Source organism: Struthio camelus, chromosome W (genome assembly GCF_040807025.1).
Source record: "Struthio camelus isolate bStrCam1 chromosome W, bStrCam1.hap1, whole genome shotgun sequence".
Taxonomy (NCBI): domain Eukaryota; kingdom Metazoa; phylum Chordata; class Aves; order Struthioniformes; family Struthionidae; genus Struthio; species Struthio camelus.
The window spans coordinates 50994077-51002522 of NC_090981.1; the positions used below are offsets into that span (position 1 = coordinate 50994077).

Sequence of the window (8446 nt, forward strand, 5' to 3'; positions counted from 1 at the left end):
CAGTAGAGAAAACTGCATACAATCTGGCAACAGATTCACTTCTCCATGCAAGAAATTTCTCTTTAATTTGTGTGCATTACTGTATTAAGCCCAGAAGTGGGAAAAGTTGCTAACTGTAGTTTTGTGTCTATTTTATATAGGAATCATTAAAGAGAAGTGGAACAGAATATGCTCTCCAGATACAATTTCCACCCTGCATCTTGGGCCTTTTAGCCTATCTATCTCTATGTGGGCCCAAGATAGTTTTTGTAATGCCAGCCATAGGGCAAGAAGAGAGTGGGAGGGTGAGAAGCATATGAAGAAGAAATTACAGTAATAGAACTTTGTGATTACCGACTCTTTACCTTGCACAAGCCAGAAAGACTTGTCACCCATGAAGATTTCATTTTCAGTGGCAATAATTAGAAAACATAATTCTTCCATTATCAACAGTTGTTCTCTGTGCCTTTTATATAGCCAGTATAAGCTGTGCAAATTGTATGTGCCAGGAAGCATTACTACCGTACCTCCTTCTTAGCAAGGTGTTTTTTCTTTGTAGATGTGCAAGTAAGAAAAAGCTCAGCCGAGGAAGTATGCTTGGCCCGAACACTTTGCAACATCACATGCCTCCTTTGTACAGGAAGGCTACAGTGACCTTGTCTGAAGTTTGGAAAGGGGAATACAAAGACAAGGCTTTGTACATTAAAAAGCTTAAATTCTTTGCTAAACTTGTGCTTCTTAGTAGGGAAGGGCAAGCTGAAGTCAAAATAATCATGCCTTTATCACTATATACAACAAATGCTTTTACAATTTTGATAAGAAAATGCTAGTAAAAATGTATACTTTAGTTTATTAAAGCATTTGATTAAAAAATGCTTAGAAAATGCATATGAAGTGGCTCTGTAGCTAGAACTAAGATAAACCCCCAACTATTCATGCAGGTGTAAGAACTTTTCGCAGAGCTCAATTTCTGGATACCAGGACATCCTGTGCGGGCCCTGCTGTGGTAAGAATAAATAAGCTCCAGATCTGCTTTATTTTATGAGTAGAGGGTTTCTTGCTTGATGTTTGTGTAAGTCATTGACTTTCTGTAATTTTGGTTCAATAGTCAGAACCAAAGGTATCAAAAATACGCAGCATTCAGTATTATGAACACTAATAAAGGGTGTATTTATTTACTTATATGTCGCTTGCACAACATTTCTGCATGAGGCCTCCTGTATGGGGTTAGCTCACCGAATAATTGTTTGCAGGCTGTGAATGTTCACTCATTTGGCTTTTCTCGGTCAGTTTCAGGGCTGATTTTTTTTTTTTTTTTTTCCAATAGGACTTGGGGCGTAAAACCCTCCCAAGTAAACTTCTGAAACAAATGTCAGTATTTATCCTCATATCTGTAGTTTTGTCATCAGTTAATATTATATAACAGAAGTAAAATATTCATACAATACTAATGAAAATTGGTCTTTCTCAATGTTCCTTTAATTATCTTGTTGTAGACCTAATGGTAAAAGTCTTTGCAAAAGAAAAAGTCTTTGTAATAAGGAATCTTAGCTTGTAGAAATGAAGAAAAATACATATAAAAATTAATAAGCTATAGAGTGACGATATAAACACATGCACAAGTTTTCATCTCAAAAAAGCCTTGACTATTAGGCAAATGACAACAAAATAAAATAAATATCACTCCAAATATAAGCGTTCTGATTCCTAGCTATATAGTTTGTAATTATTTTCTTGATGCTGGGTTAGCTTTGCCTACAGCTGCATGTGTTTGCTTTTAGAGGAAGTCAGCACTGTATTTTGAAAGTATAAATGAGAAAGGAAGACGTAACCTTAGCTTTCATGGCTAATTTATTTATGAAAGTTGTATGAGTCATACTGAATTTTTTCAGAATCTTTAAATAGCTTTTGGCTAACCTGCATGATTAGCAGTGATCAGAGCAAAATACTGTAGTCAGAAATCAGCATCCCATAGAAGAAAACCTCCACTATTCAAGATATTTTGTGGTAGTACAGATGATCCTAATACTTTTTCTAGAAACCTCTCTCATTGTAGTGGCTGTCTAAATTGAATCATTTCTAACAAGTGCTGTATACTTTCTCCTCAGACATTAAAAATTAGCTCAGAATCCACCTATATATAAAACAGCAGATAAATATTTATCTTACACTAATTGTATAATTCTAATCTCTATTCAATAGAATTAATGGCCTTTTTCATTAAAAATAATTTCCTTTGTTTTTGGACTAAATTCTGTCCATTCTAAGGTAATAATATAGTGTAATGTAAATTCAGTTATCTTGAAGAAACCAAACTCATAATCTAGATCTTATAAATTATTCTATAGTTCTGAGGACTAGCGAAAATATTTTTCAAACTAGTTTTTAGAATAAATAGGCAGTTATTAGGAAATAATACTCATTTATAAGAAAAAAGTGTAAATACTATTTATAAGAGAAAGGGTTTTTATTGCTGCAAAAATTTAATGTACCTGATTGTAAAAAACACTCCTCTTTTCCATAACTATTGCTAAGAAAGATGGTGAAGTTTTCCCTAGGTAGATTTGATACATGACAGAGGATTCTGGAAAGCAATGAGGGACATTGTTGACACACTCGATGAGCGGTTAACCCTAGTAACTCTCAAGGAGAGCTAGTTCAACCTCCAACTATGAAGCATCCGTTTAGCTTTCTGCTCTTCTGAGCCTGAAGAATCAACAATATTACAAGCTGAAGAATACAGTTACAGATTTGCTTAGATACATGCAAATAAGAAGTTAGTCTTTAACTCTCATTGGGTGTCCAGAAAAACAAACCATTCTATCTAGCCATAGAGTAAAGTAATATTTGCATATAATATATTTTCTGGGATCACTCATTTATGATTTAGAAGGTGTAAAATGCTTTATATTCTCATAACATCAGCCCCTCACTACTGTGCCAGGTATCTGAAATCAGAAAATTGATCACCACATGGCAGGCAGCACTTCCTCTAGATCTGTTTTTCAGATCTAGTTTAGCTTAAAACACAGAAAGATCCTCTGTGATGCATGGCCATTCTTAAAATATAGAACTGATTAAGTATCAAATTCTAGAAAAGCAGTATTGAGAAGATTAAGTTACTCGCAAAGAGCATAGAAAGAAACCCCTGTAAGTCTCTAGAAAAAGCATTTGGAATGTAGTCCTGAAGACTAAAATGCACATACCATTCTACATACTCAAACCTAGGCTTTTCTTTTACAAGACTAGTGAGAATTATACATTTCCTCACCAGAACAAAATTTGGTCCTTCTTCTCCCCAATGTTATATATCTTCAGACTTAGTAAGCATATTACTAAGTTCATAAAATGAAAAAAATTTCAACAGAAATTGTTAGTTTCTTGCTGTTAGAAAGTTTAAAACCTACCTACATTCAAGAATAAGAGCATCACTTCTAAAACAAATAAAAATCATCCAAAACAGAGATAAAAAGAAAAAAATATTCCAAGGATAACTCTCAAAAAATCATTTCTAAGCAAACTTTTACACAATGCAACTCTCCTACTCTTGAATGAGGCTTTCATGGATGTGGAGCCCAAAAAACACACAGATGAATTACATCCTTCATTACTACCACCCCATTTCAATCCTGCATGGCTCCCTGTTAAAGGATTTCTCATAGACTTGTTTTTTATTTGCTTTTTACTATTGCTGTCTAGCTATTTTCCCTGTTAGGATGCTGTGTTATCAGGCTATAGAAATGCTCTACTTGTATTTCAAGATCTCTGCTTCTTTGAAGTTACCCATTCTTTATCACTTTTTTTCTTAATAACACACAGGAAAGAACTTTAAGTTAGTTCATCCTGTAGTTTTTTTCTGACTTCAATCTGCTCCCTCCAAACAGTGTTGAGAGAATCTAGTATCATTATGGTATTATGGAATAGTTAGGTATTTCACTGAACTTAGGTCTATGACTTTGAGTGAAATTTATTATTCTGAATCAGCTAGCTAGGTTTTCTGCATAATGTATGGCAATTTGGAAAGAGATATGAAAGACTCAGTGAGCAGGAAACTATTTAAAACTATCCACCAGGTACTGATACATCCAGAAGGCCATTTCTTGGCAGATCTTAATAGAGTTAGCTATAAAATATTTTCCCTCTTGGGGATCCCTTTCTGGCATCAGAGCTTGTAACCATCTGTTGAGCAGAGGTGCTTCCACTTTTGCACTGCTATCACCCTTCTATAGATAGAGTGAATTCACCACTGGAAGTGGGAGAGTGTTTTCTGGGGAAAACTCTTATCTCTCACCTTGGTTTTGATCAATCAGTTCTATATAAAAAAGTTTCAGCTAGCCTGAAATTCTTCTACAAAAGAAACAAATTGACAGAATACTGGTGTCATTTTCTAAATAACTGAGGGTGTAAGTTTTCTGCTGACTTATCATGCAGCTTTTCAGTCTATGATGTCTCGTTATTTCCATGATGATTAGAAATAGCTGATTACTGATAATTCTCTGCTGTAATTATTCAGTTCATTTTGCTGTTGTGCTTCTCCATCACACTTCAATTCTATATTCTTTTGACGTGTCGGAAGAGAAATGGAGGCTGCAAAACGTTGTAAATGCATGTCCCATCTACTGGCTGAAATGATTTATGGTACTTGCAGATTTTAATGGCTTCCAATTGACAAAAGAGATACATCTTTCTAGGGAGGAACACTGGAAAAAATGTAGTATGTGAGGAAGCTTATCAATTCAGATACCTACTAGGCTACAGTTTCAAGTTTCATTTTGTTTAATTAAAAGCTTTAAATGAACTTGAACAGAAATTAATAATAATGTTTCCTGAATTGTTTTATATTTAAAGACTTTGAAGGTCATTCTGGAAATTACTTATTGGGAGGGAACTGCACTGGTAAGACTAAGACAATAAAGTTCACAGTATTCCTTCCTCTGATCCATCTCAAAGACGTCTGTCTTACTGCATAATGAAAGAGTGAAATGGAAGTGTGGAATCAATGGAAATTATGCCTTCAATTACTCTTTAAGTATTCAAGCTTAAATATTATTTGACAAGTTACATTAAGTCAGCATTCATTGAAGGTGTAGAGTTTTGGCACAACCACTGATGACAGTTACCAAGAATGATCTTTATAGTGAATATTTATTGAAAAGAGGACTGGATTACTAAGTTTTGTTGTGTTTTCCTAAAGAATAACTGTAGATAAGTATATACCTGTGAAATTTGGTGTGACAAAAATAAAGTGAGTGCCTCAAGAAGGAATAATTTCCATTGGATATTTTTAGAACTAAGGGTTAACACAAAACTGGAAGGAAAATTTCGTAGGTGAAGAACAATGGATCAAAACTTCTGAGATGTTTATTGCTTTTTCATATTTTCTATTCCTTTATCAAAATCTTAGATGAATAAGAAATTTTATTTGTGAAAACCTTTACTTAATCAGAAAAAAACATTGGATCAAAGGGGAAGAAGCACAGATACACTTTAATATAGATTTTCATCATGTTAAAAAGTGTAATTGCATGTTGGTAAAGCTTTGAAATCAGTGTAAAATCTGACTTTTGTTTTTCTGGAAAGCAGGTTTTATTCCTACAGTCAGACACACAAGAGTGTTCTCATTGATTTAGCATTTGAGGAATATTCAGTATTTTGGTCCACTATTAAAATTGGAGGTAAGTAGCAGTGCTAAAGTAGTAAATAAAAGAGTAAACTCATCTGTCTGGTGTTCCCAGACAAGCAATACGAGGAATAAGTTCTATACTGTCCACACTAAAAATTGGTAAAATGCATTGATCTGCATTCAAGCTAACCACCTTAGGTAAATAGGAAGAAAAGCCCTGAAAAATTTTGAATTCTGGACTCTATAATAATATTATGATATATATAATATAATAATGTTATTTTAAAGCTTAAGAAGGCAGCTGAATGTAGTAGCATAAAATGGATTTTTGCCTTTATGTAAGTGATAAATAAATGGCATTTTCCTTTCTTCCCACATTTTAAGTGTGCTGAGGAACTTGCAAGTCACCAGTCTTATCAGGAATTCTCAAAAAGCATTGCACAGTGTTAAACTTCTGGCTATTGAACTCAAAATATGGTAAACAGCTGCTAATATTTTTCAGACAAATTTCATAGCAAAATATATGTATTTTAAAGTATTTAATATAGCTTAATACAAGTATTTTAAATAGTATGGGCATCATATTAAAAAGACTGCTTGGGTACAGCACTACAATGCCTTAAAATCATCTGCCATCATTTTGTTACATAGTTATTGAGTGTAGTATAGGTGAAATATTTCTGTACTGTGCACTTTTTGCTTGCATCTTCTTTCAGAGACACTATCTCAGTCTAATTGGGCCATAAAATGTACTTAGTGTGACACTATATTTTTAGTGACATGCTTCAGCAGTTTCAAATGGTAGCATTTCAGGAATTTCAGAAGACCACAGGACCTTGTCAACTAGAGTTTGTCTTGACAGCTGGCTGCAGTCACCAAACCTGGGAGGTGTCACAGAGCTGGGGGTGACCTCAGGAGGTCATCGACTCTATCCCCGTGCCCCAAGGCAGGATCAGCTGTACCTCTGTTATTCCTTTCTGATGTTTGTTTAATTTATTCTTAAAGTCCTCTCTAGGAGAGGAGATTCCAGCATCTCCCCAGGCAATCCATTCCTATGCTTCCCATGCTTAGAAAATATTTCCCATGTTTAACCTACATCTCCCTTTCAACCTTCCTATCCACCACAGGCATGAGGTGATTATTCTTCTCTGCAGCAGCTGTTATGTGTTTGAAGATTCAAAAAGCATTATATCTCAGTCTCTTTCTTTTCCAGACTAAACAATCATTCCTTCATTTCTTTCCTTACAGGGCAGTTATTCCCAGATTTGTGATCATTCTTGATGCCATTCACTGGATTCTTTCTATCTGACCACGTTTTTCTTGACATCTATAAGTAAGCCTAGCAGTCCAGTGTTAAACTGAATGCAAAATATATATCTTTTGTTGAAGGTTGTGCTCCTGTTTATCATAGCAAAGCGTCTCTTGAGCAATGTCATGAAACAGTTAACACTTGTTCAGTTTGTGAATCGCTCAATCTCCTAAAGATCTGACATCTAGCCAGTTATTTCCCTGTCTGCTCTTGTGCACCTGGTTGTTGATGCCATGTGCAATGACTTGTTTCTCCCCATCCAAAAACTTTTTTTGTTTTCAAGCATTTGAATTAATACTTGTCAGGTCCCTAGCTACTGGGGAAAACAAAGGTCCACAGTTTATACTTACGGGGTAACAATATTAGGCCTTATATCTTGTTGATATAAGTCTGGTTGTTCCCCCTTGCCATGCTCTTGCAGGGTGATGGTGTCCCTTGCCAGGTGCTTGCTGTCAGTGGAACACTTTCTCCACAGCATTAGAAACAGCATATAACTCGTACCCCTTATTTCTTGATGTTTGTACTTCCTAGAAAATATATCTTGCTATGTGTTTTTCAGAAATTACACCTAAAACTCGTATTTTTCTCCTGCTGCCTCAGTGCCTTTCTTTGGGCTAAACCATACCAAATGCTGAGAGTGGAAAGCATATGAGTTAATATAAAAGCTGTACCTTCCTTGGTAGATTATTTTCCCTCTTCAGGCATTTCACATCCAATTTGATATTTTAAACGGTTTATCCCATTTAAGGGTGCTTCCTCCCCTTTCCCCCATGAGTGGGATCAGACAATTTTGTGGAGGTGGAGCAGCACTGAGCACTATCTTCTGCATTGCTGCGATGATGTTTTTCATTTACAATGAAAAATAGCCTAATTTAGGAATATTTATTCCTTTTGTGTCACTACTATTGTTGCTTCGTTATTTGTATGAGCATGAGGGGCTTGTGTGGATGGATAGGAAAGGGTCTGTCAGCATGTTCTGACTTTACAGGAAAACATAAGGCAGAGTGTAAATGCCTTTCTTCTCCAGTTCTAAGAGACACGAAATGCAAGTTGTTGCTTTTTCACATTGTTGTAAATTTTATTTTGGTGGAGATTTTTCTTAGAGGAAGAATGACCTTTGTGACAAGCACTTTTTAAAAAGTAGTTCATCTCTACTTTAATATTTCAATTAGATAAACTTTTCTTAATGCTTAAACTAAGCAATAAAGTTACTTTGAACTTAAAAAAGATATAACATATATATATGTATTTACATTATCTTTCATTCATGCTCACTTCAGAACTTCCTAGCTGAAACAGGAACACAGTATGTCAAACCATTGTCAGAATGGCTATTCTTATATCTATTTAAAAATGTAAAGTGTAGAAAACCTAGGTTTAGAAAATGTTAGAATTATGTTCTTAAATGTGCAAATAGTCCTTATGCTAAAGTGACAGCCACGTTAGAAATCCTATCTTAGCTCTCAATGGACAGATGTCAAGAATCACTTAAATTATACTAGTACTGGTAGCGTTAATATGAGCGTGCTGGTTCT

The 8446-nt window shown here is 34.9% G+C and overlaps 1 long non-coding RNA gene across 1 annotated transcript; it reads left to right on the forward strand.

Moving 5' to 3' along the window:
• The first annotated feature begins 777 nt into the window (after positions 1–777).
• On the forward strand, positions 778–8031 carry LOC138064266 (uncharacterized). Its single transcript, XR_011137539.1, has 3 exons — positions 778–985; positions 5563–5654; positions 6851–8031. It is a non-coding gene; the product is annotated as an uncharacterized lncRNA (long non-coding RNA).
• The last annotated feature ends 415 nt before the right edge of the window (positions 8032–8446 follow it).